Genomic DNA, 11,755 nt, shown 5'->3' on the forward strand with positions numbered 1-11,755 from the left:
CTAGGCAGAACATACCATGTAGTAATTGTAATTTCTGCAATATTCGACAGTATTACACTTTTTTTTTGCTTATGCTTTATTGGTGCTAATTAGATTTTCACATCTGACTCAAAAAGAAGAAAAAATCGAATTTCCCTCCTGTCGTGAAATATCGCATTTGGAATGTTTGTTATTTTTTGCAAATGTATAAGGGTTATGACCGCTAAGATACGCGTACGATATTATAAATAAGATTAGTTGAGATAATGTACGTAATTTTATTTACCGAATGAGAGTGAAAGAAAATAATTAAATTTTAATTTCAATATGCATGGTTCTTATTTTCGATATTCATTGTTTGTAGACGTAATGCCCTATAGGCGTATTCACTCCGAAGTAGACCGAAAGTTGTTGTTGTTGTTGTTGTAGGGTTTAACGCCATTTTTCAGCACGCGATAGGCTATACATGGCGGCCAGTATTAATGGTGGAGGAAGAAACCGGGAAATCCCCGGAAAGAACCACCGACCCTCGAGAAGCTACTGGCAAGCTTTCTCACATATCCACATTGGCCGAATCCGAGACTCGAACCCACGCAGACAGAGGTGAGATGGCAGTGATCCGTAACGGAGAGCGCTTTAGACCACTCGGCCACTCGGGGCCCCTAGACCGAAAGTAGATCTTTGGAATGGTCGCCTCTGCGTGGAATACACGAGGCAACGGATAAACTTTTTGAAAAATTGGCCATTCAGAATCAGTGAGGTTGCTTAAATGGTAATGGATGTAAAGTGTGGAGTGTCTTCTTTACAGTGGTGTTAAGTTATGGGTGACTGAATACGTAGATAGTATCGAAAAATTAGATCGGAGTCATCGAGATGACAGAATGTGATCGACGAAAGCTAGTTGCCTTGTGTTATATGGTGAGTGTACACATTAGTTTCCACAGAATCAAGTGTCTGATACTTCGTTTAGGGTTGACGAACATCTGTCTAATAACAAACGCTGGAATACCACGCATGGGGCAAAATTAACGCCGTACATAAATTGTACATCAGAAATTATATACCAGTAAAGTTATGCACGAAGTTATTAAGCAATCTGTCAAAAAGTACAGTATAGAGGGACAATAATAATAATAATAATAATAACTACCATGAAGACTAACAGAATATTTATTTCGATAAATATAACTGGAAAAAATACATACGTATAATGAACTTAAGTCTTCAAGTAGTTGATAAGATTGCATTTAGAACGTTATACTTTTTCATTATACCAAACATCCCATTACTTTTCGATTGCCTTATCCAAGATATGTGTGTGTGTGTGTGTGTGTGTGTGTGTGCATGCATGCATGTGTGTGTTTGTAGGTAGGTAGGTAGGTAGGTATTGCATGCATATGAGTTCAAAATATTCAGAACAATAAAAATTGAATATAAATTTCACAAAGACTAAGACTGGAATTTGATACAATAAAAGATGATAATATAGATTTATAACTGGCAAGGATGTAACAGTAATTAGTGCTGAATTAAAAAAATTGTGGGGTGGGGTTAATGTTTTTATTTTATTTTATTTATTTGTTTAGTATTTTATTTTTTATTTTTATCATTTATTTATTTATTTTTTTATTTATTCTAAGACATGAAAGACTCGTTAATCCAAATACGTCATTGCCGACCAATTAGAAAGGAACTGCTTAGATATTAACAAAATCAAATACTTTAGTTTTTCCATGGAGATATAATTGCATAGTTTTAATCATACTATACTCAATAGTATTCACTGAATAGACTATTCCCGTGGCTTACTGGTTAGAGCGTCCGCCTCGGATGCCGGCGGTCGTGGGTTCGATCCCCGGGCGAGTCATACCAAAGACTTACAAAAATGGTACTAACAGCTACCTCGCTTAGCGCTCAGCATTAAAAGATAAACTGGTAGAACTGGTAGGCCTGGTGTCAGGATAATGTGACTGGGTGGGACATCATACTACATGTCTGCGCCATGATGCTTCAGTGTTAGGCGTCACTATAAACTGACGCATTGCAGTCATCGTAGCGATATGACTGAAAAATTGTAGCTACGTTAAAGATCCAAATCACACACACACACACACACACACACACACACACTGTTAGCACATCAACACGTTCAATATTATTAAAATTTATTCGTAACATTCTATACATTTGAACTTGTGACAGAACATCAATGATTATTTAAGACTTAATTCACAATATTGTCAGTTTCTCTTAAATTTATCGTTGTAACTTACAGAAATAAATGTATTTGTTGGTTTTGCTAACTTGTTGGTTTCGTTTCCTAATGTCACTTACTTTATGACCAAAAACTCGTAACAACTACCCATTTTACTTAATGGGTGTGAAATGTTTGGATTTATGTTTGACCATTAAAAAGAAAAAAAAAAAAAAAAAAAACGTTTTTCTGCAAAAGATGACTGCAAATTATGTTCAAATTCAACATGTCAGATATATTACTTATTAAAGACATTCTATAGTTTTTAAACCCATCATATAGTATTGCGTATAGGCTCCGTATACAGTCACTTTGGGCAAAAGTGGGGAAAACAAATTGGTCGGTGGAGGCCTGGCAACTCCAACACACACTCAGTTATAGTGCCATACAATTTTATGATTGTCTTTGTAAGTGTTTGACCACTATGTACTTTATTTCTGTGACAGCTTTTAACTCAACCAGCCTAGACGCTATTGACACCTTATTTGTTAAAGACACCTTACCTGTTAAACCGAATCAAAGTATGTAAGTCAGAGCTTTGTATGCACACTATACACATTTATGCAAGATGCAAGATTAAAATAAAATATGGGTTGTTTTCACAGACGTAACGATTGTGTGCACAGATATCCGCAATGCAACGCGTGCGCACCTTGCGCCTCCATTTTGAGTCCCCAACAAACCTATATCAACATTAGTCCTCACGTATATTCAAAATCTGATTTAATTGTAAATAAGGTTATTTACTTCATCGAAATGATTCATAGATTGTACTTGAAATTATGTTCCCCTATAGCACAAATGTAAAAATAAAGCTGGAAGTTCCCTGGCTTATATGGAAAGACAGAACAGTGAAATTAAGCCGTAATCATGCAAATTCGTATATTAAAAAATGTTATTTCTGACAAACAGTCGATATTGAGATTTTTTATAAATATTTTGGCTGATGCCCCAATCATTGTCATTATGAAAGAGCATTACAGGTCAATGATCTTCGGGATACAGTATTATTTACGGAATCAAAATTCATATCATGTGTATTATGCAAGAACTTTAGATACAAACACTTTTCGCGAAAACGAGTCCTTGTACGAAAGACCAATTAATATTAGCTAGTACGGTCAAATAATTTATTTGTGGCGGAGATGAATGGCGAAGGATGATATTGGATGAAAGCAAAAGCTGCTTAAAGATGTTTCATCTTCGGTATATTAAAATCAACCGTGTGAGAAACGGAATATGACATTGTGTCGAACGTCAATACAGAATATTCTTGAAATGTTCTTAGCAATTGGCTTTTTAACTTGAACGATAACAAAATGATTGATTTCAGCCCATGAATTTAAATATAGTAGTGAGACGATTCTCTTTATTCGTATAATTGACAATATTAGGCAATCTTGGGCAGAAACGAATTGATTTTTAAAATTCTTGCAGATAATGTTAACTCAGCAGAACTATAATATAGCAGGGGGGGGGGGACAACTTGCAACTTGTCCTGTGGTTGTTTCCATGCAGGAAAGAATTGCTGAGCCACATTGTGATAACTCACATGGACGCAGAACACAATTAATTTAACTAGATATTCTCTACATTTATTTCTCAGTACTGACCTTTCCACTGTGTGACAATAAATACAAATCATATGTTGACCTAACATAACTTCAAAGATGACTTAACGGGAAAGTTCTTGTCAAAGGTTCACCTGCATTTTTTTTTTAAGAGAGTCTGGACTGCTGTAAACAGAGCAGCATGTAAACAGAACACACATTTCACTTCAGGATCATCAAGAAAGCCTTATTACTCACTGTGCACTTTCGCCGAAATACACACGGACAACCATACCCTGAGCTCATATTCTCAAGAATAAACAGTTACCTTTAAATACCTTCCAAAAATATTATAAATCTAACTCTTCTATCACCACCAAAATGTGAAAGGAAAAAGTATTCTAAAAATAGACTAGGACTACATTCGTGGGTACTGGACCGGAACTGTTAATTGTGACCTGATTCCATATCGCCTTCCGTATGGCGCTACTATACTTGACCTATCATGCACATGCTCAGTGATCTGTAAATAGAAATAGCTGCGACCTATGCAGGCTACACGTAGTCATGGATCGAAAGAAGCCCGAACTTCCGTTTATTGTCAATAAATGCTAATGGGATAAATAAAGAAAAAATACTAAAACTTAATAACGACTTCATTTATGATGTTTTATTTTTAACAAGAAACTCACAATGGCTTCACCAAAGAGTTGATATATTTAGGTGAGGAAAAACTTAATGGAATAGTAATACTAAATAATTACACAGGAAGAGACTTAAGAGGAGGCGTTGCAACAATAATTTAAAAAAAGAAAGGTGTTAAATGGAAAAGAAAGGATGAAAGGAATTTTTTAAAGAGAGATTACTATACATAGTTATGGAGAACATACATTGCGTTAATATATACCTACCACTAATAAATACCAAAAGCAAAATTTTTTAGACAGACTCTCAAAATATCTCGAAAAATATACAATGGAAAATTTAATATTAGGGGGCGACTTTAATTGGGTGGGGGACAATGTAGACATAACATATAAACTGACAACTAATGATCTAATATTTAAACATTTAAACCAGAAATGGAAACTTTTGTCACCAGACATACAGATGTATATAGAAGAATGAATATTTTAAAAAGAAATTTTACGTATGAATATAAAACAGATAAGGGGAGCAGACTGAACAAATTTCTTTGTACAAATTATGATCAAAAAATATACAAAGAGGCAGGCATCATGAACTTTAAATTATCTGACCATAAACTAATATACTTTCATATAGAAATAAAATATAGAAATCAATGGGGGAAAGGGAGTTGTAAATTTAATTAAAAAATACTGGAAGAAGTAGATTTTATTAAAGAGATAAGAGAAGAAATTAAAACGTTTATAGAAAGGGGAAATTATTATATTTTAAATGAATGGGACCAACTTTCAAAAATATTTAATAAGAAAGCAATACAATTTGGAAAAATAAGGATAGAGAAAATTAAAACGCAAAAAGAAGAAATAAATAGACAACTAGGGGGAAAAACACATCAGAAGTGCTACACAAACTTTTTAAAAAAAGACTAAATATGATGCTGGAAGAAGAAGGAAAAGGTAGAGAGATAAGAGCAGGACAATTTACAAGTGTATACAAAAAAGCAGACGGACTCTAAAGAAGAGAAGAATTAAAAAGAGGGGGAAGTGTATTGAAAGTTTGAAAATAAATAATAATGAGATAGCAATAGAAAAAGGGTAAAATCTTGAACCACGTTAAAAACTACTACACTGGTTTATGCTAAACAGAAGAAATAGAAGATAATTAAATTGATGATTATTTGCAAGAAATTGAATGCTAGGTGATATCGTCAGAACACAAAGACTTGTGTGACGAACTCGCCTCGACGGAAGAAATTTTAAATACAATCAAGACGCTAACCAAAAGCAAATCCCCAGATGGAGATGGACTCACCACGGAGTTCTATTTAAATTTTACTAAGAAATGAAATCATGACAAAAAGTATGACGGAAGGAATAATCAAATTAATATATAAAGGGAAACGAGATAAAGAAGACCTAAAACATTGGAGACCCATCTCTCTCCTAAACACTGACTATAAAATACTAAGTAAACTACTAACAGAAAGACTTAAAAAGGGGATGAACAAAATAATCAATAAAAATCAGTCTTGTGGACCGATAGATAGAGATATTCAAATCAATATCTTAAGTATAAGAACAAATATAGATTATTTAAATGAATGTGGTCAAAAAGGTGCCATGGTACTTTTTGACCAGGAAAAAGCTTTCGACAGATTAGAGCATAACTACATACAAAAAGGGCTAGAAATATTTGGTTTTGGAAACAATTTTCAAAAATGGACCAAAATCCTGTACAACAAAATTACTTCAAAAGTGCAGGTCAACGGACCTAGTACTGAGCAATTTGAAATCTAAAGATCAGTGTGGCAAAGTTGCCCACTATCTATGTTATTATATGTAATAGCAATAGAAATACTAAGTATAAAAATAAGACTATAAAAATAATACAAGGATTGAAGGCATAAAAGTTCCAAACATAAAAGAGGAAATAAAGATGTTACAACACGCTGATGATTGCACAAACTTCATAAAAGACCCTAATTCCTATAAATACTTGATACAGGAATTTGAAAAATTTGGAAAAGCCTCGGGGTCAACAATCAACCATGAATAAACGGAAATACTAAAAAATAGGAAACTAGAGGGGAAATCACTCTGGATTACTCCCCCCACCCCCAATCAGATCAAGGAGAAAATCAAAGCACTAAGTATATATATCGGAAAAGGAGAAGAGAAAGCAAACTGTTAGGAAATGAGAGAAAAAATAGACCAACATTTGAACATCTTGGCACTTTAGCAACTCTGCCTCATGGAACGGGCCCAAGTAGCCAAAACATACATATATACAAATATTAATTATATACAAAAGTCAAACGACATTAATAATACAACATTGCAAAAATTTTACAAACCCATCATTAACTAAATTTGGGATTTTAAAACACATTATGTATAAAAAAATAAAAAAAAACTTTAAATAAAGCAAGGGAAAAAGGAGGACTAGCAATACCGAATCCAATGTTAATTAAGCATGCTAATATTCTAAATAGATTAAAAAATACAAACAGAGCCAGATTACCCGTAGGAAGGGATATATGTATATTGGTTTGGGTGTTTTATGAGAAACAGAAAAGACATCTATCAAAATAATAAACTTGTATAAAAAAATTAGAAGTACCTAGAAGATTTACATATATTAAAGAACTACTACAGATGTATAGAGATAACAAAGAGCTATGGGAACTAGATGATAAACTTACATACAAATGGATAAGGGAAATAACTACAAAAAGTATAAAAAATAATTAGGAGAAGATAAGCTATATATTAGTTGGGAAAGAGCATGGATCACTAGGTTAAACTAGGGTCCCTTAAAATACAAAGCCTCTGCTTCAAATACATGCATGATGCATGGTTCACGGGAGAGGTTGTAGTGCGACGGCATTTGGTCCGAGTACCGCCAAATTTTCCACTGTGTAACAAAGTTATTTTTAGCAACCATCATGTTATCACTCAGTGCGAGAAAAGAAAAGTAGAAAGAGTAAGAGTTATAGAGAAAATTAGTAAGAATGACAGATATAGAAAAGAAAATTTACTATACTTAGATGGGAGATTTGACAAAGAAACAATATATAAAATAACTGACTATATTGTAGACACAATGAAAGCCTGTGACCATATCTGAGTGATAGGGAAATAAAATAAAAAATATATAAAAAATATTCAATTTTTTAATTTCTATCGCAATTTAAATTTCAAACATTTAACAAGTAAATATACCAATCTCCCAATCATAGAATTTCCTAAAACTGAATATTTGTAGAAATATCCCACACATAAATTGTTATTATGACTCTCAAATCTTCCAGTCATATAACTTCCTAAACCTAAAGAAAACTTCTTTTTTTTTCTTCTTCTTCATCATTCTCTCATTCTTAATGGGTATAGGAAATGAGAAAAACATGGAGGGACAGGGATCCCTAAAGGGGGAAGTACGAGATAATGAAGTTTCGGGGCTACGTCACATGGCGCTACGCGAAGTGAACAGGCCCGTGAAAGAGTTTTGGAAATATCCGCAGGTGGGAAACTCAGATGTACAACACAAAGAAATAACAACTCGTATATAATCATGACCTAATTCACTCTGTCTCTGTTACACAACTCCCGTACTGTGTATCTATCCCCATTTAGAGGGAAATAAATATAAAAATTACCTTTATTTATTTTGTTTTTGTTAACATAATCTTAAATAAATAAAGGCGGACTAACTCGAGAAGGGAGAAATACAGTAAATAAAGAAAGTGTGGACCCCTACTCGAGCCCAACCGACCTAATCATATTAATATAAGCGAAGAACGACACAGACCAACACACACATAAAATAATAGCTTCTTTTTTCTTTCAAGACCAATAGTCCACCGTTTCTTCGCCAAATTCCAAATTTTAAATAAATATAACCACTAATAAAATATAAGATTGTAAGACGTCTGGGTTAAAATTTGAAATAACTCCCTACAAAGTAAACTATATATAGCACACATACATATAGCAATATACACATAGCACACACGGGATATAGGTGACTTCTAGCCAAGGTTAACTAAAAGTGAGGAACGGGACTTCGAGTAAGGTGATAGAAACCAACTCGGAAGAACTACCCTGTAGAAATCACTAGGAAATCCAACAAATACCCCGTCAAAAATTATTTTAAAATACATTATTTTCTTTAAAAACAAAAAAACATACAACACATCTGGGGGAAAACACATACATATAAACACTTTCCTTCTTTTTGGATAAGTAAGGGTTGGGGCATCTGTTTGGTACCCCACCCCACCCCACAAAAAAAAAAAAGAAACCCGACGTTTTCGTTCAGAAGCAATTGCATGTATTCATTATCATCTCATGTAACCAAACATGTTCTCCGCAATAGCCGATCTAAGGAAATAAAAACAGCTTTGTCCTTATGTCAAACTTGCGAATGCGTCCTTTTAAATCGTCCGTAGGTCACACGTACATGAACATATTGTTTGCAATCAGCTGATAGTTTAGCGACCCTAATTAGTCTTAACTGTAACTTTGTTTTCTTCCTGTGAGAAATAAAATGTATATGCTAAAACAAAATCTTGTGCGTAGTGTAGAAATCGTGAAAGTGTAGTCTGCCAGTAATAGGATCCTGTCTGCAACCTTAAGGTCAAGGTTACTTTTGAATATGTAGATGTAACTTAAACTACTAAAATTGTCCTCATTCAACACTACTGGTTTACATCAGGACTTATCTTACGTTTATAATTTTATCCAACAATTATGGTCGTCACATTCCTATATGAAGATATTTCTTGCTAAGTCTTGAACTATAGGTCAGTACGTAAATAGATGAAACTGCATTTAGATAGTGACCAAAGACCGTAAGATCAATCATGCTTTGATTTTTAAAGAAACGTCTAAATCTGGACAAACATTCCAGACGTATTATTAAGCATTTTCTATCTCTGACAGCTCCTATAGCAATCATTAACATTCTGTTATCACCAAGTAGAAAATACACTTTTTTCACGCCTCCAAAAATATACCGGTAAACATGTATTCAAAGAATTGGGCCAAATATTTACTTTGGCATAATCTAGAAACAGTTGTGTTTGCCTTTGTTCTCGATGACAGGCATGCATATGCACGTGATTACGGGAGAAACTAATGATTGCATCCCCTCCAATTAACACAAATACCATACAGATTTTGAATGGCCACTTTTACGCAAAGTTAATCCTATGCTTCGTGTCTTGTACTATTTTACAGATCTGTCCATCAGCACACTTCCTGCCTGCAACGATGGGTGAAACATAATTTTCACACTTTCCTCAAAACCACTTCAATGAATGTTTTCAAACTTTCAGGAAATGTTTAATATTACATGTTCTAGTTAATGATTTTGTATATTCTCCATAGCAACTATGCATAATTGACATCAACCAGGTTGAAACCTGCTTTAATATTTTTAAACTCTTAAGGCAATTTAAGTTGGGTATGGAGAACTATGAAGTGCCCACTAAAGGAATGACTATTAATGTTGATAGAGATGACACGCTGGATCTTGTTTCAAACCAGATTATTTGTATCGATATCCTCAGGATTAATCTTTTCAACTAATATACGTAGATATATAATAACTCCTTTTCGACAAATAAAAGCGAGAATTTTTATAAATAATTTGAGGGCTGGAAATATGTTGTTTTGAGGGTAAACTATTATAGTCTCCCAGCACCCTCTGTAAATTAAATCGACAGCCGTTGAGTTTAATGTAATCGTGAAAAATCTCTAAACCCAGATGAACCTACAGATTTGTATTACATTTTGCATAGTTACTTTCATGTAAGCCTTAACAGCCGTACTTAGCTCGTTTAAAACATTTTTTGTTCTATTTCTTTTATCCCTATAAAGTTCACTTCATTCTGATGAAAATATACAAAAGTTCGGCCGGTTGAAAATATTTACTTTTATTTTTTAACACCTGTATGTAAGTGGTGTATGGTATTTACTTCGTCCATCCATGTATGCGAGTCTGTCTTGCATGTCTATTCTCAAACTCCTGCACAGCTGCACTTATTAACAGTCAACTTGCACCGTGGGTGAATTTGGGATAAATATGTATGTGTTCCCTATGTAAATAAACAGATCGAGGCCTATCGATTTATTTTGTTGAGAGAGAGAGAGAGAGAGAAAGTTTATTATGTTCAGAGAGAGAGATGTTATCGCGTATATTTTCAATTTGTAACGCTTTTGCTTGACCACCATGATTCCATAACAAAATAATTGCGTTATCCACTGCTCTAAAACTACATAAAAAGACTGCTTTAGTTCAAGGAAATTACTTCACTATATATTAAAACTATGTTGTCCCACGGGCAACATCTACGTGTAGTCTTTTATTTTCACATAAATTAGCGTGATACCATCTACTTTGACGCCGATTGCGTCTAAATCACACTTTCAATTTGACACGTGATAATAATAAGTGTAATCAAGCTCTATATTAAAACGAAGAATTGCTAAAGTACGTCGAATTTTGAATATCGTGAAACGTGCTTTTCAGCCTTTTTTAGATTCAATACATGCTTAATTTAACAAATGTTCTACATTTCGAATTAGTCAGAAGAAGAAAAAAAAACACGAAAACACGAAAGGGAAGTAAATTTTTAGAAAATGTATACAGTTGTGCTACTTTTATCCCAGAAAATAGCAATATTATATCTCTTATCACTGTGTTGATATGGATAATTTCCCCAGACAGACGAGATTTCCTTCAACTGTTTGCAAAGAAATATTGACCTTTATTGCAGAGACAGCTAGTATTTACATGCCAAATTTATATATGAACGCTACGTACAAGACTAGATCTTAAATAATTTAGAGGAGAAGGTTGATATCAAGTATATCGTTCAACAGGTCCGATTATTGGTTGAAATTGCTTTCCTGAAAAACTTCATCACATTGAGTTAGTACATGAAAATTCGATTTTGAGGGATTAAACGCCGTTTGTCGACAAATTTTGTCATTCATGGCGGCCGGTACATTTGGTGAGGAAAGAAACCAGGTGGAACCATCGATTCACGGGAAGCTACAGGTAAGCTTCCTCACATACCCATGCTTGTTGAGCAGAGACTTGAACTCACACGGACAGAGGTGAGGTGTGTGTGTGTGTGTGTGTTGCATGTAAAGACTCACGTCTTAGATAACTCGGTGATCCCAGGGCTCCTATCACTTGAAGAAGCTATCGATTAATAGACACATGGACAGACAGACAAATGATTAGAAAGGCAGACTACTACATAGACCGATTGGACACACATATTGATAAATCACTGATGGCAAACTAATGACGACGC

Source organism: Sinohyriopsis cumingii, chromosome 8, assembly GCF_028554795.1.
Source record: "Sinohyriopsis cumingii isolate HCF-2022 chromosome 8, ASM2855479v2, whole genome shotgun sequence".
Taxonomy (NCBI): Eukaryota; Metazoa; Mollusca; class Bivalvia; order Unionida; family Unionidae; genus Sinohyriopsis; species Sinohyriopsis cumingii.